A 27832-nucleotide genomic window follows, 5' to 3' on the forward strand; every position below is an offset into this window, starting at 1 on the left:
AGGACATGATTTGCGGTCTCAATAGCACCAATATCACATGGGCAATATCGTTCAGCAAAGGGAATTTTGCGGAACCTTCCCTCTAAAAGAGCAGATGGCAGAACACTATATTTGGCCAATGTGAATGCCTTTCTGAGCCTAGAAGTGTGGAGGGAGATTAAATACTGCGCCGGGGAGAAAGGCTTTGAAAGTGGATTAAAGGTGATGATCTTAAGGAACATTTCTGTCCTGAGTTTTGCTTTAAAAGCCCTTAATATCACTCATCGTGATTAGTCTTATGTTCAGTTTTCCACGTTTTCACTTCCGTGTTTTAAAATGCCCTCATGAAAATTCATTAGTGCACATTTCTGCTAACATACACATTTTTGTGTGCAATTTCCCCTAATATACAATTTCCCCTAATATACACACTTTTACAAAGCAATTTTCAGTAATATGATGCAATTTTGTATGTTGTTTTCACTAATATATACATTTTTATTCACACTTTGCCCCGGTATATGCATTTTTGCACATATTACTTGGCTGGAGAACTGCACTGCAAAATTTAGAGAAGGGTGAATTTCAAAGGATGGCTGTGTTTTGGGTTGTGTGATTCAGAAAGTACAAATCAGGTCTGTTCACCTTTAAAGGTGAACTCAATCGAATTTCTCCCCCATCCTTAAATCCTGATCCAGAGATTCTCAGCAGGATGTATTGGCGTGAAGCATGCTGTGGTATGTGATCCTTCAAACACGCATCCCCCAAACAGATGGTTGGTGCAGAGTTGGGTGAGGGACAGTCCTCAAAAGACCCAGTAAGTTTAGAAAGGAGTTTGGGGCAAGTTTGAAAAGTGAATGCTAAAGAGGCATTAACTACTGGAGATATAAGTACAGTCCTTATCTAATGAGGCTGACCTGTTTGAAAGCTGTACATTTTCCAAGGAGGAGTCAGCCACATCAAAGAAGAATGAAAGTGTCAGGCCGCCAGTCTCTTCTTCCCTCCTTACATGAAGCGACTGGTTTCTCTAAACTAAGCTGGTGGCTTTATGGTTCTTTCCATAATTCTTTTAATGTCATGACCTTTATGTCAAAGTGAGAGGCTCAATGTGGATTTTTCTTGTCCTTGAAAGCTATACTTTCTCCTGAGACAAAGAGCCCCTTTTACATCAGTGTTAGGGCCTGCCATGAGGTGGGAGCAGCAAACTGTGCAAGTTTGGGCAGTGTGTGTGCTGACATTTTTCATTCCTCATGTCCCACAAGTATTTCTCTTTTCAACGGGCCTTCTGTCTGAAACGGGTGGGGGGAGGAAGGAACTTTTTTGTTAGGTCTAGTACATTTGAAAATTCTGACTAGGTTCCCAATTTCTCTACTGCTTTGGTCATACACAGTGGTAGCTGGGGCCCATGTGGGACTGGCAGGGCGGAAGGCAGAGGGATCAACCGTAGGAAGCACTGGAGCCAATGAGACCTAGAGGCAACTAATTTTAGTTTTGCCCCCATCCACCTCCCTGTTGAGATCTACAAGGGCAACCCCTGGACTGGATATAAGGGAGAAGGCAGGCAATGGGGTTGGCTAAGGGCAGACAGGTTGGTGGGGCAGTGTCCCACTTGCACTAATGGGCCAACCTCCACTACAGAAATATTGTTCAAATATACTTCTTTTATTTCTTTCGTTTAAAAACAAAACACAAAGCAGTAGAAAATATGTATTGTTCTTCTCTGTCTACCAGCAAATAGGGCCATAAGAATGCATTTCCCCTTCCAGAGATGGCTGCCTAAGCTATTTTTTCCACAAGAGACCACTTATCGCTGTTCACCTCAGCAATGCTCAAGTGGGCAGATCTGGTCCCTGAAAACGAAGCATTTCACCACCACCCCTTTCTAACCACTAATGACCTATTCATAAAGAGAAGGGCAACAATTTTGCACAAAAGGAACATTCAGATGCAGAGCAGGCTGCCAAAGTCAGCAGGAGAAGCAACGTAAATCATTTTGAGAGGAAATCAAAAGACATTTTGAGGAAATAAGAACATTCTTAGCAACAATCTGGAGACTAATTTTGTTATTTATGGTTTTATAAAAAGGCATCCCTGGGAAGACTGCCTTGGGAAACCCCCACATCAGTTGCCTTGACATGACTGGAAGAAATGGTAAGTAGATAATACAAATGGCTTCCTTTCCAGAGCTCTCAAAGTAAAGAGGGTGTATGGGCTTTGCTGTGGAAGGACCAGACAAACACCCTGGGAGGGTCATAAGGTTATCAGATAGTGTCATTTGTTCCTTGTACCTTTAAGGAGGTTCTTTGGCTAAGGTCAGGAAGAGCAATGCTTCGAAAACACACACTTAACCCACCTCCCCATAGTGCTTCTGTTGAGGGATATGCTGAGTCATGATCTTGTGACTCCCTTCAACATCTGATTGGTCCAAGCTCTCATAAAATGGTAGTTTCTGTAAGACTACTTCTAGTCTCTGCAGGCTAGATGCTGACCTCATCTTTGTGTCAGTTCTGGCTGTAGCTCCTTGATGCTCCACTTGGTTATACAAGAGATAGCCACTTGTGTGGCTGTGTTAACTTATGTATCTGCTATATATTTTAGAAAGTTGTTTGCCTGTTTGCTGTGTGTTTGGACACCTCTTATGATATCATAACCAAATTTTCAAAGAATCATAGAATAGTAGATTTGGAAGGGGCCTATAAAACCATTGAATCCAACCCCCTGCTCAATGCAGGAATCCAAATTAAAGCACATCCAACAGGTGGCTGTCTAGCTGCCTCTTGAATGCCTCCAGTGTTTGAGAGCACTGAGTAACACTGAGTAATGCTGGGTACATGGCTACCAGTGTAGGATATAGAAAACAAGGTGGTTTTTCCCGTCTTAGTCAGTCAGTCAGTCAGTGCAACATGAGCAGTTGTGGAGACTACTTGCCCATCCATTTGTTCAGTGTTTGGACAGTGCTGAGAGCTTATATGCCAGGGGTCACTAATGTCTTTGGGCCAGCCGTGACATTTGAATTTTTGAGAAAGTGCCATGGGTTCCAGTCACAAAATGGCTTCTATTGGGGTGTGGCACAATACAAAATGGCTTCCAGGGGGCATGTAGGAGAGGCCAAGTCAATGCAAACAGGAGCTAAACAGAAAGAACAAGCAGTCTGTTATGAGTGGTAGATTTTTGAATGGATATTTCCAGAGACCTTTTGCAGGCACATAGATGGACCTCATAGGCCAGCCTCTCATTTTTCATTGACTTTTGAAGCCCATTGGATACGGGGTACTATATGTCCATCTGTTGCTGATCCAGGGCTGCATTAAGGGACATGGTGACAGCATCCTGTTTCACGTGTTACCAAAACCTGTCTGGATGATACCAGGAGGACTAGCTTTGGCCTAGCTGAGTATTAGGTATGGAATTGAGCTTCCTAGGAAAGTTGGAGCAGGGAGGCAATTGTGTGTTTATTATTTATTTATTTATTGTACTTATATACCGCCCCATAGCCAAAGCTCTCTGGGCGGTTTACAGTAACTAAAAACATTAAAACAAATATACAAATTTAAAAACACATCTTTTAAAAACAATTTAAAACACAATGTAAAAATTTAAAACAATTTAAAATGCATGCTAAAATGCCTGGGAGAAGAGGAAAGTCTTGACCTGATGCTGAAAAGATAACAGTGTTGGTGCCAGGCGCACCTCATCAGCAACATCATTCCATAATTTTGGGGCCACCACTGAGAAGGCCCTCTCCCTTGTTGCCAGACTCCCAGCTTCCCTCAGAGTAGGCACCCGGAGGGGGGCCTTTGATCTTGAATGTAGTGTATGGGTGGGTTCGTATCGGGAGAGGCGTTCCATCAGGTATTGTGGTCCCAAGCCATGTAAGGCTTTATAGGTCAAAACCAGCACCTTGAATCGAGCTCGGAAACATACAGGCAGCCAATGCAAGTGGGCCAGAATTGGTTATATATGTTCAGACTGTCTGGTCCCTGTCACCAATCTGGCCGCTACATTTTGCACAAGCTGCAGTTTCCGAACCATCTTCAGAGGCAGCCCCACGTAGAGTGCATTGCAGTAATCTAATTTGGAGGTTACCAGAGCATGGACAACTGAAGCCAGGTTATCCCTGTCCAGATAGGGGCATAGCTGGGCCACCAACCGAAGTTGGTAGAAGGCACTCCATGCCACTGAGGCTACCTGAGCCTCAAGTGACAGAGATGGTTCTAGGAGAACCCCCAAGCTATGAACCTGCTCCTTCAGGGGGAGTGCAACCCCATCCAGGACAGGTTGGACATCCACCATCCAGTCAGAAGAACCACCCACTAGCAGCATCTCAGTCTTGTCTGGATTGAGCCTCAGTTTATTAGCCCTCATCCAGTCCATTGTCGCAGCCAGGCACCGGTTCAGCACATTGACAGCCTCACCTGAAGAAGATGAAAAGGAGAAATAGAGCTGCATGTCATCAGCATACTCATGGCAGCACACTCCAAAGCTCCGGATGACCGCACCCAACGGTTTCATGTAGATGTTGAACAGCATGGGGTACAGAACTGACCCCTGCGGAACCCCATACTGGAGAGTCCAGGGTGCCGAGCAATGTTCCCCAAGCACCACCTTCTGGAGCCGACCCGCCAAGTAGGAGCGGAACCACTGGCATGCAGTCCCTCCCACTCCCAACTCAGCCAGTCTCCCCAGAAGGATACCATGGTCGGTGGTATCGAAAGCCACTGAGAGATCAAGGAGAATCAACAGAGTCACACTCCCCCTGTCTCTCTCCCGACAGAGGTCATCATACAGGGCGACCAAGGCTGTTTCCATGCCAGAACAAGGCCTGAAACCCAACTGAAATGGATCCAGATAATCAGTCTCATCCAAGAGTGTCTGGAGCTGGCCCACAACCACTCGTTCTAGCACTTTGCCCAGGAATGGAACATTTGCTACCGGCCTATAGTTATTAAGATTTTCTGGGTCCAGGGAGGGTCTCTTCAGGAGTGGTCTCACTACCGCCTCTTTCAGGCAGCCAGGGACCACCCCCTCTCGCAGAGAGACATTAATCACTTCCCTGGCCCAGCCGGCTGTTCCATCTCTGCTAGCTTTTATTAGCCAAGAAGGGCAAGGATCCAGCACAGAAGTGGTTGCACGAACCTGTCCAAGCACCTTGTCAACGTCCTCAAGCTGCACCAACTGAAACTCATCCAAGAAATTGGGACAAGGCTGTGCTCTGGATACCTCACTTGATTCACCTGCTATAACACTGGAGTCTGAGTCCTGGCAGATGCTAAAGATTTTATCCTGGAAGTGCCTAGCAAATTCATTCTCCTTGACCAGGTTTCCATTGGAAAGATGTTTTGTGTCTTTTAGGTTTGAGATGAGGGTTATGCCTGAGATTCTTAAGCATGTTTAACTGTGTGTTGGATAATGGCCAAAGCATTTTATACATTGAATTCACTCACAGATGGAGACAGATGGTTTCTCAAATACCATCATGCACCTGAACACTTATATCCCAGCTCGATCATTCAGATCATATGCCAGAACATCATGTTGGGTTTGATGAGGTAAAACAGTTATAGTTCTATTTCTAGCACAGTATTATTAATTGATTGATTGATTGATTGATATCCCGCCCTTCCCCTCAGCAGGAGCCCAGGGCAGCATAACTGGCAAAACAGAATTGAGAATTAACCAGCCCACCACCTCCCCTCACACAAACTAGCTTAAACAAAAGAAACAGAGTCTTCTTAGTAAAATATATAATAAGCAGTTTTACTCAACAACCTTTTCCATGGCTACAGTAAAAGACAGGCTTGGCTTGAACCAACACATCATTGGTCATCCCCTGAGTTGCCGAGGCCTATCTGACAGCAACAAGAACATGAGCATTTAGTGTCATTGGCTCAGCCGTGTGGAATGCTGTGCAGGCACCTTCTATTCTGATTTTTAAAGACCTGCTGAAAAGTTCTGTACACCACGAAGGCAATTGAGACAATATCTTTCTACAATAGTTAGATTTCTGATTTTAAATTTTTATATGGCTTTGTTCTGTTCTTATGTATATATATTGTAAACTGCTGTGTGGTTTTTAAAAAAGGAACAGTGATATGTAAATAATTTTACAAATAAAAACATGTAAACTGATTTGTGAGGTCCACCTTGAAAGTGGTATATCAATGTCATAATTCAATAAATGTTGTGTTGAAATCAATGTTAAAGTATCTTCTGGGCAAAGCTGGATGGCAGACCATGCACATCCCAAATACAGAAGGTCCCAGGCTCAATGCCCAGTACCTCAACCGTGTCCAAGGCAACAGGACATGGAAGAACCCACCCCTTGCGCAGTATACAATTCCCATTTATAAGCACAATCCTTGTAAAATTGGACAAGGCTGCATGTCTGGATATGATGATTCAGCCCCAGATAATTTCTTTTTGGCTTTGCAGTTCTTGAAATGTCAAGGCCTATAAGGACTGTTGCATGGAAGAGAAACTGCAGAACAGGAGTTAAATATTATCTAAGATGACATGAGACAAGATATTCTTTAGTTCCTGTTTCCTGTCACACCCCGAGCCCTGACAAGTACTTGAATCTTCTCGACTGGGACAGTAACATTTTCTGTGCAATAAAATGAGAAATGATGTTTAGATTTGTGCTTTTTGATCAGGGAATTTATCTGTCTATATTATATTGCACTAAGGCTTTTTGGAGTGGTAGTGGTGATGAAGCTTCACCAATGATTGGCTGAGGTGTTCATATGTCACAGAAGGGCAGTTCAGGCAGTAACTCGCTGCCATTGGCTGAACTACTTTGATCCCAGAGCTTGGAAAAGATACTTTTTGAACTACAACTCCCATCAGCCCCAGCCAGCATGGCCACTGGATTGGGCTGATGGGAGTTGTAGTTCAAAAAAGTAACTTTTCCAAGCTCTGTTTGATCCTTTATAGGGCTGGGGTAAACATAATGACATAGAAAATGAGGGGTGGAAGAAGCAGTGGCCTATGAAAAGAGGAATGAGAGAAAAATAGAGAGAGAGAGAGATGAAGAAATGAGAAGGCCAAATGGAGGAGTCTGGAAATGAAACTGATGAGGGAATGGGCAGTGTCTGTGGAGATTATCCGCACCTACCTACAGAGATAACGAAAGCTGAAGTTTATTTTGCTTAATTTGAAATAAGCAGTGAGTCACATTTTTGTGTGTAGGCCTCTACTTTGATTTTAAGAACAAAACAGCAGAGCCACTGACTAAAATACAGGATATACTTTTTGGCTTGCAAGACAAACATATCCTGAAATTTATTCTCTATTATTAGATTGATGAGGGGTCTGGAGATCAAGACTGATGGAGAAAGGTTGAAGGAGGTTGAAGGTTGGGTAAGAGACAATTAAGAGGTGACATGATAGCCATCTTCAAATATTTGAAGGGCTGTCCCATAGATGATGGACCAAAATTTATCTAGTGGGTTCAAATAACAAGAAAAATGTCTTAAACTTAATGTTATAGAGAACTTCCTGAGAGCTATTTTGACAGTGCAACAGAAGGCAGTGGTCTCTCTTTCATGAGAGGTTTTCAAGGAGAGCCTGGATGGTCACCTGTCACAGGTGATATAGTAGTGGGCTTCTTGGATTGGCAAGGGATTGGACTAGATGACCTTTGGTTGAAAAGCTTCAATAGGCTACATTAAGGAGAGCCCTGCTAGATCTGACCAAAAGCCTATCTAGTTGGGCTTTCTGTTTTAGTGGGGGCCAATCAGATTATCATTATTTCATAATTTATATCTTAAATACCTTCTACAGAAAAAGCCTCAAGGTAACTTACAGTACCAAAAAAATACACTGCAACACATGCAGTGCACAAAAAGATTAACTGCTTAAGTAGTCTTAAGACTTAATAACCCATGATGTAGTGTAACTGTGAGTGAAACTGCATTCATGAAAACATTTGGCTCTTTGAAGTGACACGAGGAACCACTGAAAAAATGTCAGCACAACCAGAATCAGTTAACATGCAGAGAGGCAGACGGATTTTCCATGGAGACCCACAGTGTGTGGTGGTAAAAATATAGCTGAAATATAAAATTCCATTTGCATGTTTTTACACAGTATTATTTAGGTTGAAGGAATTACTGGAATTGCAGGAAAATGCTGGAGCACTAGAAGTGTTTGTAGTTTGTAAGATCTAGCTTTTAGAAGGACAAAATCCTGGCAGACATCTTTGGGTATTTGGCTGGAAAGGTCAAATTTGTTTACCACTTAGTGTGAAATCCCAGTTCATTTAAAACCAATGGCAGGCCTCCCATGGCCTCCTATGGCAGGCCTCCCATGGACTCCTATGAGATTACATTTGGCCCTTGATAAGCAAAAAATACTGCTTTAAGCAAGGGGTGGACACACTTTCAAAGTCCAGAGAGGCTGATTTATGTGCCATAGATCAGGCTCCACCCTTAAACATCAGCTCTGGCTGTAATATTTACAAGGCTCCGACGTGGGAGAGCACAGGCGGATATCACTGGCAAGACATGTGCAATGGTAGAGTACATTTTAATTGGACTGTGCTGTATCCTCAAAGTAAACATTCTGTTGATAAAAGGAGTAATTAATTAGCCTTCCCTTCTCCCTTTTTTAAAAATGAGAACTGATGTGGCCATGTGGGAAGTATCTGTACAGCTACTTTAACAGCATAATTCTGACAGCCATTGCTGATCTCCCACAATTGCACCCTTATCTGAGCTGTGGTCATTTGCACCATAGGAAGTTGCCTTATGCTGTGTCAGACCATTGGTCAAGCTAGCTTGCTCAGAATTGTCTACACAGTGACTGACAGCAACTGTCTAGGATTTCAGACTCAAGGCAACTTGAACCCTTTGTATGCAAGCATGTGCTCCTCCACTAAGCCAGCAGTGGAGAACCTCTGGCCCACAGGTCTAATTAGACCCTCCAGAGTTCCTCATTTAGCCCACCAGTTTGTTTTGGCCAAGCCATATCCACCTGCCCTGCACCTGATGTCATATATGAGGTCAGGTGTCTGGCAGATAAAGACATGCAACTGGGCCAAAGACGTTTTGCAGACAGAGCCAGTCAGCTGATCAGTGGCACTCACAAAGCATGTCACAGTGCTTTGCAAACACTGACGATCAGTTGATTGTCAGTGCTTGCGAAAGTGCCATGTGTGGCTTGCAGAGCAACTAAGCTATAATGCTTCCTAACGAAGGAATTGTGAACTAACAGCTGTCACAAATACCATCTCTGCATGAGTGCTGCTCAGCTTGTGAGTCCACCGCTACATTCTCCTAAGGTGCTCTCATGCAGGTGTTTTTTTCTTGCTTCATCCCTTACTTAGCAAGTGGCAGCAAGACAAGGGTGGTGGTAGGTAGGGAAAGCAAGACAATCTGTAGTTTCATCCTACTTCATGGCCTAGGGACACATTGGACCAGTCTCCCCTGAGCTGGTGCCCTTCAGATGTTGTTGGGCTATGACTCCCAACATCCCTAACCACTGGCTCTGCTGGCTGTGGCTGTAGACCAAAACATCTGGATGGACAAGGTTGAGGAAGGCTGCACTAAATGATAGCCTAGCTCAAAAAAGTAAAAAGTATCCCTCACTAAACTATTGTGACCTGTAGTTTAGGTTAGTAACTTTTATTCTGTTGGTGTTTAGTATATATCGCAACAGAATGCAGAAATAACTAGTCTGATAAGACTGGCGGTTGAAAGGATAAAGAAACTTAAGGTTTATGACTACTGGGAAATAAAGTAGCATTTAACTACAGAGATACATGTAGATTCTAAGCTCTGCATTGCAGTTCACAACACCAGTGTTGGGTCACAAAATTTCACATATTCTACATTTAAACAACACCTTCCAAGCCAACATATCTGCAAGGGACCCCCTGACTGCTCTGCTGTGGGATGCCAGTGCATTAGAAAGGATTCTGGGATATATAGTAGGGTGCACATTCTCGTTCATGGAGGGCACTGGCTAGGGATGTTGGACGTCTCTCTGTTGCAGCAGCCCTGACAGCAGATACACCATTCGTCCCCTGTGTTAATACTTCACTGGAGATGATCAGCAAGCTATGGGAGGAAGCTGTCTTTCTTGGACATTTCTCTGCCATTGCTAGTCTTCTTGTTAAGCCACCCCTGGCAAGCTTCCAAGGAACGCCAGGGTTTCCCAAGAACACAGTTTGCAAACCACTGGTTCAGGGAACTTGATGTCATCGCCTTGAATAGAGAAGTGAGCAAGGCTCAAAATTCCGAGACTGTGCACAGAATTTGTCCAGGTGCAACATGGAAGTGCATTCATTTAAGCCGGTATCAATAGCCTCGTTTGCTCAGCAGTTTTCAATATCCCACAGACATTTTTTGAGTCAAAACAACAGTTTGTATACAGCTGCGCTAATAGCTGCCACTTGCAGTCAGAGGAAGTTGGCTTGAGATTCCAACCATCTGGACACATTGCAGCCTACAGCAAAAACAAAACAAAAAACTTTCCCACTTCTCAAAGAGGGAGAAAAATTGCATGTCTTTGCAGTAACTGTGGTATTGTGTGAGTTTGTGGGGAGGGAGGGGGAGAGACAGCTGTCCTTGTAAAAAGGATCAGGAATATTATAATGAAATGACCTTCAGCATTTTGTTAAAGAAGGTTTATCCTACCCTCTGGCTGCAGTTTCTAGTTTCTCTGATCCAGAGGGTTCAATATTTTAAAACATAGGATAAACACACAGTGATGGGCAACTCTTCCTGTGTTTCTCCCCAGATTGGCTCAGAATAAGCCAAGCCATTTTCCCCAAACATCAGGAAACAGCTTCATTTATTCTGGTCTGAGTTAAATCAGATCTTATCCTGCTCTCAGGTGTGGGTGTGCTGTGGTCTAATCCCTCCATGTACTCCAGGGATAGGGAACCTGTGGCCCTCCAGATGTTGCAGGGCTACAACTCCCATTATCCCTGACTATTGGCCATGCTGACTGGGGCTGATGGGAGTTGTAGTCTAACAGCATGTGGAGGGCCACAGGTTCCCCGCCTCTCTTCTGCCCCCGTAGGTCTCTAAGCTCTCTCCCACTCAAGGGCATGTTTTGCATCCACCAGCCTGTAACTCCCCCCTCCCTCGCCCACTTCCTAATGGTTGCACTGGTCCTGATTTGCACCCTCCATGAGTATTTTTGTCTGGCTAGAATGTGCCCTTGAATTCTGATCATGCCTTTCGCTCGCCTGGATGGAGGACAGAGTTGCGTGTAGATTGAAACTAGCCTACTGTCCAAAGGTCAGATTTACATTTGTTGCTTTCCCCACATTTCCCTCTGTCTCAACCCACCACTGGCATGTGGCCCCTGGAAGGTTGCCCATAAGGGAATGTGGCCTGCAGGCTAAAAAATGTTCCCCACCCCTGCTGTAGCAGCACCAACACTAGGGACCAGGGATAAGGTGTGAGTGGGAGACAGTTGCCTTCCCGAGCTGGAGCAGCATGAGCAGTAGCAGTAAAGTGAAGGAGCAGATAGGCAGGGGATGAAAATCCAAGCCAGAGAAGAACCTGGGTGTTTGCAATGCTTTTATTTTGAACCCTCTGCTCTTGTTTCAGTTCAAGCACCTGCATTTGCAAACAAGTTAGGTCCATGTGGCTAAGTTAGGAAGGAAAAGAGCACTATCGCTCTGGAGGATACTATGTGGATAGATTTGCACCCCAAGAAATGTCCCTTTGGGACAATTTGGTGCATGAGTTTTGCTTTGCATTCATAGTCTAATTAGCATACTCATGGTCCAAAAGGAATAAGCTTTCCATTTGTGATGGGAAGAGCTCCCAAAACCTGAATAACCCATACAGATTCTTAAAGTTGCGTTGTTGCCTGGTACCAAAGCTTGCTTCCTTTGCCTTTCTCAAATATAACATGCAGGCGGTATTTAAATTATTGTAATTAGGGGTTGGCTTTTCCTTTTCACAAGTGTGTGGAAGGACAATCATCCCATCCCATGAAAGCGTCCAAATTCATTGTTTTGGGATCTCTTCATTTTTCATTGCTAAAACTTTCCATATTTGCAGCTAGCCAAGAAACCTGTGCTTTGGGATCACTTCTGCATCTCTTGCTCTCCAGACCAGGGTAATTTGTTCGATCAGGGCATTTATTTATGAAAAACATCTTATACTGTGCAGATCTACAGTCACAAACACAAAATGATAAGATGGAATTTGTATTTGCACATTTTCTCCATTAAAGTCTCTCCACACACACAAATGTACGCACACAGGTAAGGATTTCTCTTTGCAGAAAACATGTTCTTTGTAGGCATTAGTTGAGATGACTGGGTCAAGTTTAGGACTGCCACCTCTTATACCAACTGCACACTTTTAAATCAACTGATGCAGCAAGAGACAAGAAAGCTGTAACTCCTCCCACCCAAGATCTCTGGTCTTGTCATTTGTCTCTCTTCATCACATACAGCATACCTAGAGACTCGTGTGCAACAACAGCTAAGGGAGAAGGTGGACAAAGGGACCAGGGAGAACAAAGAGATAGGAGAAACAACATGCCCCCCCCCAAGAAACAGGAAATGATCAGTGAAGGGGCAATTAAGAGGCTATTCCTCAATAATAATGCTACCATGCTGAACAGAAAGCAATGGAAGTGGCAGAAGCTACTAATTTAAGGCACAGTAGTTCTGAAAAAGCTTCAGTTACATTTTTCCAATACAGACTGGACCAATTTGCACTGTGACTGCATTTTAAATAAATAAATAAAAAGGCATGAAACCAGAGCTTGGAAAAGTTACTTTTTTGAACTACAACTCCCATCAGCCCAATCCAGTGGCCATGCTGGCTGGGGCTGATGGGAATTGTAGTTTAAAAAAAGTAACTTTTCCAAGCTCTGCATGAAACAAAGTGAGAGAACAACATCGAAAACATGAAAATAAAATGGGTTGGCAATGTTGTCTTGGTTATCCATAAAAAGTGAGTGAACAAAAAATTGTGATTTCAGACTAAACTTGTTAGTGTGAAAACAATCATAATTCAACGGGTTTTTATGTTAGTAAGGGGACCATCTGCAACTATTTGGTTTGATTTCCATTTCTTTGTCAATACAAGATAAAAGCATAGTTCCTGTACTTGCTCACAGAAAATTCTTTTAAAAATATATATTAAATACATAAATAATTAAGTCAAACCCTGTCCTGGGCATAGAGGGTTGACCATAATTGGGTGCAATCCTATGCATGTATACTCGGGGTTGTCCCATGGAAATCGATGGGGCTTGCTTTTGAATTGATTTGCATAGGACTGGGCTATGCAGGAGCAGAATGATGTGGCAATGTCCTAGTGTAATGTTGAAATGATGATGGTACAGACTTGATCAAAGGAATCCCTGTGTGAGCCTTCCCATGTTTTCAAAAGAGAAGTAGGATTTAATACATCATATCAATAAATAAAAAATACAGCAGTACATCCTGTGAGCCATAAGCAGTAAAATGGGAAAGGTGGCCTTCTTTCCTGTTATGGAACACTAGACATCTATCATGACATTTGAGGTTATTTTTGGCCAATTTCAAGCCTCCCTTCTAAAGCTGACAGCGTGTCTAAGTATGGTCTCCAGTATAATTTTCACTTGTGAATTCATGTTAACCTCATTGGTACATTCTAATTAGCACTTTGGTTTAGTCTGTGAGAAATCAGCTGCACTGAAATGAACGGCATGCATCTCAAGTTGTTTTCTCATGCACATCAACTGTCTCCTATTTATCAGGGACAATACTTGATTTTTTTGTTATGGGTCCCTCATACAACATTGCACCCTATTTTGGTCTTGATGCTTCATGAAAATGATGTTAATGTGAACTTTAGCACCCTGTCCTAGTTCACTACCCAAATTTGCAGGTGGTGATTGTGGGGGCATTTAACTTATTTTTCAGAGGTGTGTATGGAAGTCTGAAAGCTGTTTCTGGTGGTGGGATATATATCACCAGCAGCTTCTCTCCACCCCTCCACTTTTTTTTAATTTAAAATCTGATTCGGATGGCATTGGCTGGGAGTATGTTGCTAAAGGGCTGAGATAAGGGCAGCAGTGTGAGATGACCCCTTTATGCAAAAACAAGACTAGGAGCAGACTGTGGTACAGATCATGACCTGGTCGTATCAAAAATCAGAGTAAAGCTAAAGAAGAAGAACAACACAATCATAAAGCCAAAATACAGTTTAAATAACATCCCAGAAGAATATAAAGATCAAATAAGGAACAGATTTAAGGCTTTAAACTTAATTGACAGAGAACCAGAAGAACTATGGAGTGAAGTCAGAGACATTATCAGGGAACAATGCAAAAGACAATACCTTTAGTTAAAAAGAGAGAAAGACCACAATGGTTGACTGATGAAACCCTTAACACGGTTAAAGAGAGAAGGAAAGCAAAAGCAGTGAATCAGTGACCTCCAAGAGCATCTGTCATGAACCACCCTGTTCAGATCTTGTACATTCAGGTCTGTGGCTTCCCTTACGGAATCAATCCATCTCTTGTTTGGCCTTCCTCTTTTTCTACTCCCTTCTGTTTTTCCCAGCATTATGGTTTTTTTCTAGTGAATCATGTCTTCTCATTATGTGTCCAAAATATAATAACCTCAGTTTCATCATTTTAGCTTCTAGTGACAGTTCTGGTTTAATGTGTTCTAACACTCAATTATTTGTCTTTTTCACAGTCCATTGTATGCGCAAAGCTTTCCTCCAATATCACATTTCAAATGAGTTGATTTTTCTCTTATCCGCTTTTTTCACTGTCCAGCTTTCACATCCATACATAGAGATTGGGAATACCATGGTCTGAATGATCCTGACTTTAGTGTTCAGTGAAACATCTTTGCATTTGAGGAGCTTTTCTAGTTCTCTCATAGCTGCCCTTGCCAGTCCTAGCCTTCTTCTGATTTCTTGACTATTGTCGCCATATTGGTTAATGATTGTGCCGAGGTATTGATAATCCTTGACAAGTTCAATGTCCTCATTGTCAACTTTAAAGTTACAAAAATCGTCTGTTGTCATTACTTTAGTCTTTGTGATGTTCAGCAGTAGTCCTGCTTTTGTGCTTTCCTCTTTAACTTTCACACCTCCTTCATCTTGGTCCAAACCCTCTTTCCGTATGATATGTTCTGCATATAGATTAAACAAATAGATTAAACACACCCTTTCCTATTGGGAACCAATCGGTTTCTCCGTATTCTGTCCTTGCAGTAGACTCTTGTCCAGAGTATAGGTTGCGCATCAGGACAATCAGATGCTGTGGCACCCCCATTTCTTTTAAAGCATTCCATAGTTTTTCATGATCTACACAGTCAAAGGCTTTGCTGTAATCTATAAAGCACAGGGTGATTTTCTTCTGAAATTCCTTGGTCTGTTCCATTATCCAACGTATGTTTGCGATATGATCTCTGGTGCCTTTTCCCTTTCTAAATCCAGCTTGGACATCTGGCATTTCTCGCTCCATATATGGTAAGAGCCTTTGTTGTAGAATCTTGAGCATTACTTTACTTGTATGGGATATTAAGGCAATAGTTCGATAGTTACTGCATTCCCTGGGATCCCCTTTCTTTGGAATTGGAATGTATATGGAATGCTTCCAGTCTGTGGGCCATTGTTTAGTTTTCCATATTTCTTGACAACTTTTCTTGACAACTTTTTGATTCAGTCTCAGTAGCTTGCAGCAACTCTATTGGTATGCCATCTGTTCCTGGTGATTTGTTTCTTCCAAGTATTGTAAGAGCAGCTTTGACCTAACATTCTAAAATTTCTGGTTCTTCATCATATGTTTCCTCCATGAATGAATCTGTCATCCTTGCATCTCTTTTATAGAGTTCTTCAGTGTATTGCTTCCATCTTCCTTTTATTTCATCTTGGTCGGTCAACGTGTTCCCCTGTTGATTATGCAACATCCCTACTCTTGGTTTAAATTTCCCTTTCATTTCTCTAATCTTTTGGAACAGGGCTCTTGTTCTTCCCTTTTTGTTGTCCTCTTCAATTTCTATACAATAACTATTGTAATAGTTCTCTTTGTCCCTACATATTAGTCGCTGTATTGTTGCATTTAGGGTTCTGATCGTGTTTCTATCTCCTTTTGCTTTTGCTTTCCTTCTCTCTTTAACCATTTTAAGAGTTTTGTCAGTCAACCATTGAGGTCTTTCTCTCTTTTTAACTAAAGGTATTGTCTTTTTGCATTGTTTCCTGATAATGTCTCTGACCTCACTCCATAGTTCTTCTGGTTCTCTGTCAACTAAGTTTAAAGCCTCAAATCTGTTCCTTATTTGATCTTTATATTCTTCTGGGATGTTATTTAAACTGTATTTTGGCTGTATGATTGTGTTGTTCTTCTTCTTTAGCTTTACTCTGATTTTTGATACGACCAGGTCATGATCTGTACCACAGTCTGCTTCTGGTCTTGTTTTCGCAGAAAGTATAGAACTTCTCCATCTTCTGTTACCAGTTATATAATCAGATTCCTATATTGACCATTTGGTGATGTCCACATGTACAGTCATCTTTTCGGTTGCTCAAAAAAAGTGTTCGCAAGAAACAAATTATTGGCATCACAGAATTCAATAAGTCTTTCTCCTGCTTCGTTTCTGTCTCCTAAGCCCATTTCCCCACCATTCCTAGTTCTTCTCTGTTCCCTACTTTTGCATTCCAGTCCCCCATGATTATCATCATATCTTGTTTTGGTGTGTGATCAATTTCCTCCTGTACTTCTGAGTAAAATCTCTCCAATTCTTCTTCTTCTGTGTGTGCCGTTGCAGCATAGACTTGGATGATGGTTATGTTAATAGGTTTACCGTTTAATCTCATTGATATCACTCTCTCAGACCTTGCGTTGTAGATCCTAATTGCTTTTGCTACATCACTTCTCACTATTAAAGCAATCCCGTTTCTTCTTGATTTCTCATTTCCTGCATAAAATATTTTGTAGTTACCTGATTGAAAATGTCCCATTCCCGCCCATTTTAATTCACTCATGCCAAGTATTGTAATGTTGATACGTTCCATTTCTTTCATGACAATTTCTGACTTTCCCTGTAACATGCTTCCCACATTCCATGTTCCTATTGTGTGCGTTGTACAACTCCAGACTCTCCTTTCACATCTGTGCACATAAGCCTCTGGGCTTCCTTTTGGCTTTGTCCCAGCTGCATCTTGAGTCACAGCACTACTCGTACTTGTCCTTTGTTCTTCCCCAGTAGCTTGGTGAGTGTCTTCTGACCTGGGGGTCTCACCTTCCAGCACTATCACGTGTTAATTTTAGATACTCTGTTCATAGGGTTTTCATGGTAAGAGGTACTCAGAGGTGGTTTACCATTGCCTTCCTCTGAGTTTGGATGCATCTTAGTCTGGTGTCTCAGCTTTGACCATTCCGCCTTGGGTGCCCCTGCTAGGAGTCTAGCCTCTTGGTCTGGACTCCTGACGGCAGTACCAGGAGGTACAACCAAAGAAAAAGTAAAAAAATAGCAGAACAGAGCCCAGGAAGATCTTGCTGAGATCACGTAAGGTTCAACTGGAACCGGCAGCTCTCCTATGGTCTTTCCTGTCGAAGAGGATCCATTGGGTGACCTGGGTAAGAGGAATCTGTCCAGGACCTCAAGCTACTTCACTGAGAAGGCTACCACTTGCAGTTCAAATGTTCAACCGCATGGGGGGGCACATGAGAGGGGAGCTGCACACAAATCCAACAGTTTCTGAGCCAGGTATGCTGGCTGGGTCTCTTCTTCCTCTATGCTCCCACCCACTGGTTCAAGTTAAAGCCTATGCAGCCAAAGCAAGACCTCTGGCCATGGCCATGTTTCTTCAGTCACCCCATGCACATCCCTGGAATGGCTTGACTTTGAACTAAAAACCACATCCGAAATAGGCAAAATAGGAAGGCAGAGGGGCTGAAACTGCGACCCCCCCCAATTCACATGCCATTTTGGGTGGTTAATTTGGGGTGGTGGTGGCAATTTAGGTTCCATTTTAGGGGCGGGTGCTTACAGTTGTTGGAGGAGGGGGTCTTACCTCTCTTTTCCTTGCCTCCTTTTTTCTTCCTCTTCTGAAAGTTATAACAGAGTTAGCCACCATGAAATTTTGAGGTGCAGAGTACATTCACATTATTGCACTTACATTTGTTTCTGCATTTTGCTTTACAAAACCTGGGTTAGGTTTATTACTACTGTTGAGATTTTAATGTTTTAATGTATTTGTATGTTTTTATTCTGTACGTTGCCCAGAGTGGCTGGACAACCAGCCAGATGGGCGACTAATAAATCTAATAAATAAATAAATAAAATACAGTGGCATCGCTGAATTTCCTGGCGACCAGACCATGACTGTAGCTTTACTGTTTCTCGCAACCTCTTTCAACAGGAGCAACTTCTTCAACTGCTAAAATATTTTAAAGACAGACTGAAAACTGGTTCCAAGTGAAAGTTTGAGCTGCTGACACCTGAAGCCCCTCCTCTGTCTCTGCAGTGCCCTCTCCTCTCCTGATTGAAAAACCAGTCGCCACCTGCCTGCCTTCTTTCTTACAGCCAGTCCAGGGGGTGATTCTGCCCATCAGCTTCCTCCTTCTTATTCTCAGCACCGCTACCCCTTCTGAAAAGCAGAGCTTGGAAAAGTTACTTTTTAAAACTACAACCCCCATCAACCCCAGCCAGCATGGCCACTAGATTGGGCTGATGGGAGTTGTAGTTCCAAAAAGTAACTTTTCCAAGCTCTGCTAAAAAGTAGCAGGGAGGAGGAGAGGACAAAACTAGACATAGTTGGCTCTGCCTTCCATTGGCTCTCTGTCGAATTACTGTCTGGGCAACCTGTCTTCTGAAAACTGCAGGGTTCAGCTGAATGGCAGCAACAGTAGCAGTTGGCCCATTCTTCCATCACAGAGTGCCTCTGGACATGGAAGCTGCTTCTCTGAGAGCCTCTGGACAGTGGAGACTGCTGCCCCATTGGTACTATTGGGTGGAAGGCAGGTTGCCCGGACCAGTCATTATGCACATTAACCTCTCAACCGACATTCCCCTTAACATATCTACTGGGGCAAGTGTGCCTAAAAATGAATATATTTGTGAAAATAACATAAAATGTGTTCTATTAGGAGAAATCACCTTCAAAAATGGGTACAATAGTCAAAACTACATACAAATGAATTTATTAGAAGAAAGTCATACTAAAATGCTGAAGAATTTTCTTGAAGTTTTTTTTAAAAAAATAGCAGAAATGTGGAAAACTGAATTTAAGATTGGAAAAATGAAATTGAGAGAATTAAGAAATTGAAATTAACAGATCCTTCCATTCCTACTTTAAGGATATGCTTTTTCCAGGTCAGATTTGCAGGATGATTTTGACTCTGTTATTAGAATCCACCTCTTTGCTGAGACTATTAAAACTCTCTAGCCACTGCAAATCTATTCAGAGAAAGCCTCCTGTCAGTGTGCAAGTCAAACATCTTCATAAATATTCAGAGTGCGTGAAGTAATGCCAAGACTAATTGAAGAAGGCTACAGCACATAAACAGGAAAGCTTTTAATAAATCCTTCTCTTCACGCTTACGTATCCATCAAGCAACATGAAATCTGCTTGGGTGTTCATTGGGTTGCTCTGCACTGAAACTAGAATGTCACGTAGCATCATTTAATAAAAGTCAGTCACAGCATAGAAATGTGAATGTGAGGAGGGCTCCAGTTCTGTACCAATTTGCAGGTCAATTTAAAACTAAGCCAGGGAGAAACAGTAATTCCTCCAGCAAAGGGAAGCTCACCATCTCCTGAGGTGGTTTTTCCACTGTCAGACCACACCGCTAGAACATTTCTCCTAATCTTTAGCTGAAATCTGCATCCCTACAGTTTCCACCCATTCCTTCTAGTCCCACCCTCTGGAGGAAGAGAGGATAAGTCTGCTCCATCTGCTGTTTGACAGCTCTTCAGATATTTGAAAGACAGCAATCATCTCCAAATATCTGACAGGCTGTCACACAGATGGTAAATTTAAACATATATGGCCTTTAAAGGGAGGTTGCCAATAAGCTGGTCACCTTAGTATCCATCCATGCTGTGGTCTAAAATCTAAGAGCTCCTCACCACATATATTTTTCAGTCATACAGCCTTCTGCAGAAAGCAGATGCACAGATTTAATTCAGGAGTTTTATTATTATTTGTCTGTAATAAGAATACATATACAACCCTTTGATAGAAATCCCCAGGAGCACATTATTAGTATGCGTACGTGGACGCACTAATAAGCTAAAGTACAGGAAACTAACTTTATTTAATAAGAAAAGAAGAAAAGATAGGAATCTAGAAAGCTGCCTTCTATTGAGTCAGACCATTGGTCCATCCAGCTCAGTACTGCACACTGACTGGCAGCAGGTCTCCAGGGTTTCAGGCAGGCGGCATTCCCAGCCCTACTGGAGATGCCAGGGATTGAATCTAGGATCACGTGCAAAACAATTGCTCTGCCACTCAGCTATAACCCTTACAAGATTGCTCTGCTGGTTCTAGTCCTGGGACAAATTGTTTATTGCAGCAAGAAAAACAGCAGCTTCTCATTCCTCAGAAGTCTCTCTGAGGCCCAAAGCATACCTCATGGCAGTAGAGTTGTGCACAAATGGCATCTCAGAATTGCCCACCCTGTTAGTGAGCAGAGAAATTGGGGAGGGGCCTGGGGGGACCCGTTCATCCAATTTCTCCAGAAGAAGGAGAAATTCAACAGTTTCTCACAGGTGGGGCTCACCGTTACCAGTGGCAGTAGGGTCTCTGTTTTTTTGCCTGGAAACTCTGGATTTTTAGGGACCTCTCCAAATCTCCGGATGAGTCACCCCAATCTCTGGACTCTCAGCTTTCATTTTTTTAAAAATGAGAGTTTCTAGGTGGTCTGTTTCAACAGATATACACTGAAATGTCAGCCCCCCTAACCTCTGCTAAATGAGTTCGTAGATGGCGACTCTAACCCCATCCTTTCAGGTTGTAGCCAATAAGTGAAGTCAGGGTTGTGATTGACAAGGGATTTGTTGTTTTCCAGGCAATAACTAGAACCCTTTGCAAGGCCAGACAACTGTTGTCTTTTCCTGGTTTGTAGCTTTCAGGAGCAGCAAAAGTCCCTTTCTCTCTTGTGCAGGTCAGGAGACGTAGAACAAAAAAATATCACAGCAGGATCTTGGTAGGCAATTATTTACTGTAAACAATTTCGGTTACGATTATAATAAAAGTGTACATGCAGGTTTTTTAAAATTACTTGCAAAAATAGCATTTAATACATTTTATCTTTGAAATAATTTTTGAACAGAAATGTAAAAGAAGTGTACATGCAAATTTATTTGTCTAATTCATAGCCTGGTTTGAAAACCTTATTGATATGAAGCTTTAATCCTATACTCGCTTTTCAGGGAATAAAGTTGCAGTGCTAAACCCACACACCAGCAGTAAACCCCAATGAATTCAACAGGACTTACTTTTGAGTAGACATGGTTAGGATTGTGCTGTAAATCAATGGGACTTTTAAGTGAACATAGCAAAGGATTGTGCTTGTGTTGTAAATCTTTATCTCTCCTGCCAATCCTATTTTTAAAGCAATTAGGCAGGGCTTACCTAGGTGTCACTGCTTTTATTTTGTAGGAAACTAATACTGATTTTATTTTTTTTTAAGATAAATGTTCTGCAATGACCAACTGGTTTTGACATTTTAAGGGTCAACTATTATATGGGTTGTATGTATTTTTATATTTCTAGTGTGTGTATATATGGAATCTTTCCTACAACGCTGTGAGGTAGAGTTGGAAACCAAGGCAGCTCACAAAAAGAAATAAATCAATTTAAAATCCAATAATCATAAAACAAGTATGAAACAGTTGCAAAACAGCTTAAAGTGACATGATTCTGAATTTTGAATTGGGTTAGTGAAGTTCCTTATCACTTGAGGTTGCAGTCCTATGTACACTTCCCTGTTTGCATAAGCCCCATTGAATACATTGGGACTTGTTTCTGAGTAAACATGCACAGGATTGCACTATAAATATATTTACAGGTTGTGTAAATATAAACACTTCTGACAGTCATGCTTTTATAAATATTTCTTCATACTATGTCCCGATAAGTATCTGATTTCACACTATGGTGGTACATTATTATTTCCTCTACATTTTAAATGTGCCCTTCCTCCTTGAGGTGGTCATGGTCTCCCTCTCTTATTTTCATTCTGAGGGGCAGATTAGGCTGAGTAGCCCATGGTCACCCAGTAAACTATTATTATTATTATTATTATTATTATTATTATTATTATTATTATTATTCCACCCTTTGTCCCAGTAGGAACCCAGGGCTGATTTCCATTTTAAAAAATTAATTAAAATGATTTACATGCAGGCAAAGTAAATCCACAAGCATATCCAACTCGCATTTAAAGCATATGACTCCCCCAAAGAATCCTAGGAAGTGTAGTTTCCCCCTCACAGTTATAGTTCCTACCACCCTTAACAAACTACAGCTCCCATGATTCTGTGGTGGGATTCATGTGCTTTAAATGTGTGTTGACTGTGCTTTAAATGAATGGTGTAGATCTGCTCTAGTATGTGCTGTTCAAAACCTACTGGACAAAGTAAACTTTACATTTTTTGCTCCACCCACTTTTCTTCCTGGCCCTGCCCACCACCGGCACGTGGCCCTTGAAAGGTTGTCCGCAAAGGAATGCAGCTGAAAAAAGACTCCTCACCCCAGCTGTATATTACAGCTTCACCAGCAGGTCCTATGTTCTGAAAATAGCAAAACCAAAACCAGGTCCTGCCCCCAATATCTGATGCTCAAAATAGCATCCACCCTCTCAGGACAACATTACAAAGTTGTTGCGAGAGTTGTTGCGCATTGTTTCTCTGCCTCAGTTCAGTCCGCTCCCTCCCTCCCCAAACAGCAGTGTGGGGATAACAGCACAGATTAATTGTAACAATATTTTGTTCATTTAAGCCACAAAATTTACTTCACAATAAATCTGTTGGTTCCTTTTCTACCTCATTATTTCCCCCCCTCTTTCATACAGTCCACTCCTTTTTCTGTTCAATCACTGCCCGAGGGCGCTTCCACATGGCAGTTTATCATGGGCTGATGCATGCAGGTTTTTCACGGTGTCTGCACAATGTTGATCTTATCAAACTGCCATCCCAAGCCCCCCCTTCCAGCTGCATTTAATCTGGATTTTGCGTTTCAGAGTTTTGGGGTGTTTTTTTAAAGACTCCAGTAGGGATGGAAGAATTTGTCGATTTTGGGTCTCAGCTTTTCATTTTTCTATTTTTAAATTCAGTTCTCCACATCCTCATGAAAATTCTTCAGCATTTTAATGGCAATTTCTACTAATAAACACATTTTTGCCTGAAAATGGACAGCTCCTTGAAAGTTCAGACTAAAATCCGGGGCAGATTCACTGCCCTGCTGACATTGGAGCCACCAGTCTCCACTGCAAGGGACTGAACTGGTGACTTTCAGCATGCAAAGCATGTGCTCTAGGGATGGGCGAATTTGTCCATTTTGATTTCTTTTGGTTTCTCATTTTTTCCAGTCTTAAGTTCATTTCTCAACATTTCCACATCAGTTTGCCATTTTTTTAAAAAAGTCCTCAAGAGAATTTGACTTTTATCACAAATTTCTTCTAATATACACATTTTTCTATGCACATTTACTTAATATGCAGTTTTTGCAAATCAGTTTCCCTAATCTGCATTTTATGTTATTTTCACTAATGCATGCTTTTTTATCCACACTTTTCTTCAATATGTACTCTTATGTACGTACTACTCAGTTGGAGAACTGCCTTGCAAAATTCAGTGAAGTGCAAATTTCAGAGAATGTTTCAGTTCCTGTTTTGGAAAGCGTGAATTAGGTTCGCTTGCCTTTAAACATGAACTGAATTAAATTTCATCCCCCATTCATATCAACCACTGAGCTGTGGCTCTTGACTACTCTCTCCCCTTTGCTCTTGATTGCTTGAGAACAACCTCTCCCAGTGATGGAAGCCTAGCTCTGGGTGGATCCTTCTGGGATTGGGGAGGTGTGGGTGAACACCTGATGGTTGCGCTTGCCAGCAGCTTGGATGGCCCCTTGCCCTTCCTTCCTCTGAGAAGATCCAGTAATGGAACCAGCACCAACACAATGTAAACACTCCTTCATTTAAGGGATAGCTGTAAACACTCCTTTAGTTTAAGTAATGGCTGGAGCCCTAAATATCCAATGTGATATACTCTCCCCTGCTGAAAACAGGGTTTGAGTTTGAAGGTCCTCAATTACAGCAGCTGAAGAGCAAAACAGTTTATAGAATGATGCGAGGTAGCAAGGGGAGCAGCCCTGTTGTTTTGCCAATGGAGGGTGAGCTCATACTCTGACTTTCATCCCAAGGATATTTTGTGCTGTAAACAGGTATTTTGCTAAGTTCTTGCTGCTGGCAGTCAAGAGTATCACTGGGCAGAAGCAGGTTGATATCAGCATGAAAACTGTGAAAAACTCTCTCCAGGTCAAATAAAATAAAATAAAAATGGAAAGATGTTGAATGTCCTTTGGCAAAAACAATTAAGCGTGGGTGTGCTATTATGCTTGGGTATGAAGATCAAGAAAAGCAAAATGTCCTCTCTGTCTCCCCTGTGAAATGGGTTATTTGCAATTGCTCATGTGTTTAGATTATAGGTGCTAATGAGATGGATTTGACACGAGGAATTGCAAACGATGACGTAACTTGATACGTTACTGGAGAAACTGGCCAAGACCTTCGTCATGTTTCCTTTGTTTGCTATGGAAATAAAATTCCATTTTCCTCCCTGGGCTCCTGCTGGGAGGAAGGGTGGGATATAAATCTAATAATAATAATAATAATAATAATAATAATAATAATAATAATAATAATAATAATAATAATAATAAAATGTGCCAGTAGGATAGAGTTACACAGGCAAATGACAAATGTTGGAGGTGAGGTGGAGCACTGGGTGTTAGTACCCAACTCCAGATCACAAGTGTGTTTTCCCAGGGTCCCTGAATCAGTTGCTAAAGCTGAAACCTGGAGAGCACAGCAGGCTGAAGATACTGCTTTGTTAACTGGAGAAGAGCAGAAAATCAGGCTGCCAGTATTTATATTAGTCCTGCCTCCTGATCAATCCAGTCTCCTACATGACTCCTCTTTAGGGTTCCCAATTGCCAGGAGGCTTGTAAGTGCATTCAGGCAAATGCGCTTACAAGCCCCCTTTGGGGTTTGTTGTGCTAAACACATGAAGGTTGTGAACATAGGAAGCTGCCTTTTACCGAGTCACACCATTGATCCATCTAGCTCAGTACTGTCTACCCTCTCTGATAGTGGCTCTCCAGGGTTTCAGACAGGGATCTCTCCCATTCCTACCTGGAAATACCACTGGGATTGAATCTGGGACCTCCTGCATGCAAAGCATGTGTGTGATGTCCTTATATGTTAAAACCTGTAAATATGGTAAGTGCGGGTTTATTAAGGGATATATGGTAAGTGAATTGAATGTGAGGGGGACAGCATGGGTTGGAAGGTGGAGAATGCTGGATGATGATTGGCTGAGTGTTTGAATGGCTGAAGGTATAAATGGGAGGACGACAGTTGGGAGGGGGTCGGTTGGTGAGAGTTGTTGGAGAGTCGTTAGTGGAGAGTTATTTGGATGGGTTGGTTGGCAGAGTTCTGAGGGAGGGTTGGATTATATTTGGCTGATATTTAGACAGTATATATATGACCAGAAACATAAAGAGTGACACTATATGGAACCATACACTTGTTAAATATTCCTAAAGTAATCTTGTTATTTCCTGGTGTTATAATACTTTTATTGGTTTACCAAAAGCCTGATCCTTGGCTGGGAATACACAGACCAGAAGGGAGGGCAGGGTAATTACCAAGGCTGAAGGAAAAATGTATCATATGGTGGCAGCAGTGAAGGGAGATATTGTAACAACGTCAAGTATCCAGAGCAACCCAGGATTGTATGCTTTATAGACAAAGATACAAGGGGATTGTGGACAGCAAGGGCACCCAGACACAAAGTAACAAGCTATAGAGAGACTGAGGCAAAGTCTCTAGCAGTATTGTTTACAGGGAGTGACTGGTGGTGCTGCCTAGCAGTGGGATCTTGTGAGATCTGTGCTAGAGCAGAGTGAGAAAAAATAAAAATGATGAACCTGACTGGTGGTGTCCTGAGGTGGTGCCTAGTGAAAGGCGGTAGCCACAAGCAGGTGGGAACCTGGCAGGGGGAGCCAAAGGAGGGAACGTCACAATGTGCTCTACCACTGGGCCATGGCCCAGTGGAAGGGACATCCCCCACAATGTTAGGAATAGGGTTGAGGTGCATGTCCCCCTTCTTTTACACAGTTTTGCCCTTGTGGTGTCCAGTCTGAATGCATGAAGAGGGCTATAATGCCTGCCAGTTAGGGCTGGCAGGTCTCACACTCAGTCTAGAGACTCAGGTATCATTGGGAAGAAGTTACAAGTGGCAGAACCAACCCAGGTTAGGAAACCTATAAGCAGAAACAGCTTTCTAGGGAAAATGGGATCTCTCACTTTAAGTGGGCAATGTGGAAAATCAAAAGCTAAGGCAGCCATGTTTTCCTGCTAATACAGAGGCCAATCCTCAGGTAGAAAGGCTGTCAGAGAAGAATCCTCTGTTTCAGCCTTTTCCAACCTTGAGGTCCCAGATGTTGCTAGACTACAACTCCCATCAGCCCCAGCCAGCATGGCCAATGGTCAGAAATGATGGGAATTGTAGCCCAGGAACATCTGGGAACCCAAAGACTGTTCATAATATTGAAAAGTTATGTTGAAAGGTTGTTATATTCATAATAAAAATTTGTTTTTGCTTGCTCTTATGCTATGGTTTTATTATTTTTTCTTATTAGGAAATTGTTTTTGCAATTGTTTTTGAGATGTATTTCTGTTTACCTGTTGTAAGCCACCTTCAGCACATTTTTGTGTGGAAAGGCGGCATACAAATAAGATGATGATGATGATGATGATGATGATGATGACTATAGCTCCCTTCATATCTGATCATTGGCCTTGCTGGCTGGGAGCTGTAGTCCAAAGCACTGGGAAGATGTTGGCTGTCCCTGCTGTAAATTCATCAGTTTTGTTTTATCAATCCCCATGTGAGGTCTGATTTCAATAATCAATGTTCACAGACAACACTCCAGCTACAAGAGGCACTAACAGAATGGGACTGGTCATTAATCTCACACAATAAAGCCATCTTCTCAGTCTGAAGACCATGATTCCTCTCTCCAGCTTTTATTCCAAGTCCAGAATGGGTCATCAATATCTTATTGATGCATAAGGGGTCATCTTTTATTCTCCATTGAGGTAACTCTGTCCAAGCCACACGAGTTAGGAAGATAATGATCAGTGTGGATGCAGCATTCCAAAAGTAGCCTATCAAGTGACGCATACATGATGTGCTTCTTCCACTTGGCAGGAACAGAGGTGTCGATGGGCTTCCTTGTTTGTGGTATTCATGGAAAACAACATTGCTTCACTTGTCTGCTGGAGCAGGACTGCACAGAGTAGCTCTCAGCATGACATGGAAGGAGATAAATCAGTCACAATATTTGGAAATAACAAGAAGAGACCTTTATAATATTTCACACAATGAACATTTCCCAGCCTGGGCCAACACAGAGCTGTACAATGGACTTTTTGTTGTGTTTCTAAAATATGATTTGGAATCTCTGAATAAATTACTTTCTGCTAGGCAATAAACAAAAAGAAAGATGCACATGGAATTGATTATATCCCCTCTCTTCTGCCAATGCTTGCAGATTCTTGACTTGGCCTCTGCCTGGCAACCTTTGTAGCAACTGTGCCAGCAAGGACCCAGCTGGCTTGGCAATAGCCACCATGTTGGGCC

The 27832-nt window shown here is 42.3% G+C and overlaps 1 long non-coding RNA gene across 1 annotated transcript; it reads left to right on the forward strand.

Annotated features, from left to right (window-relative positions):
* Positions 1-715: 715 nt before the first annotated feature.
* Positions 716-27522, forward strand: LOC133375897 (uncharacterized). Its single transcript, XR_009760334.1, has 3 exons — positions 716-796; positions 2065-2130; positions 27401-27522. It is a non-coding gene; the product is annotated as an uncharacterized LOC133375897 (long non-coding RNA).
* The last annotated feature ends 310 nt before the right edge of the window (positions 27523-27832 follow it).

This window comes from Rhineura floridana, chromosome 1 (assembly GCF_030035675.1).
Source record: "Rhineura floridana isolate rRhiFlo1 chromosome 1, rRhiFlo1.hap2, whole genome shotgun sequence".
NCBI classification, from domain to species: Eukaryota; Metazoa; Chordata; class Lepidosauria; order Squamata; family Rhineuridae; genus Rhineura; species Rhineura floridana.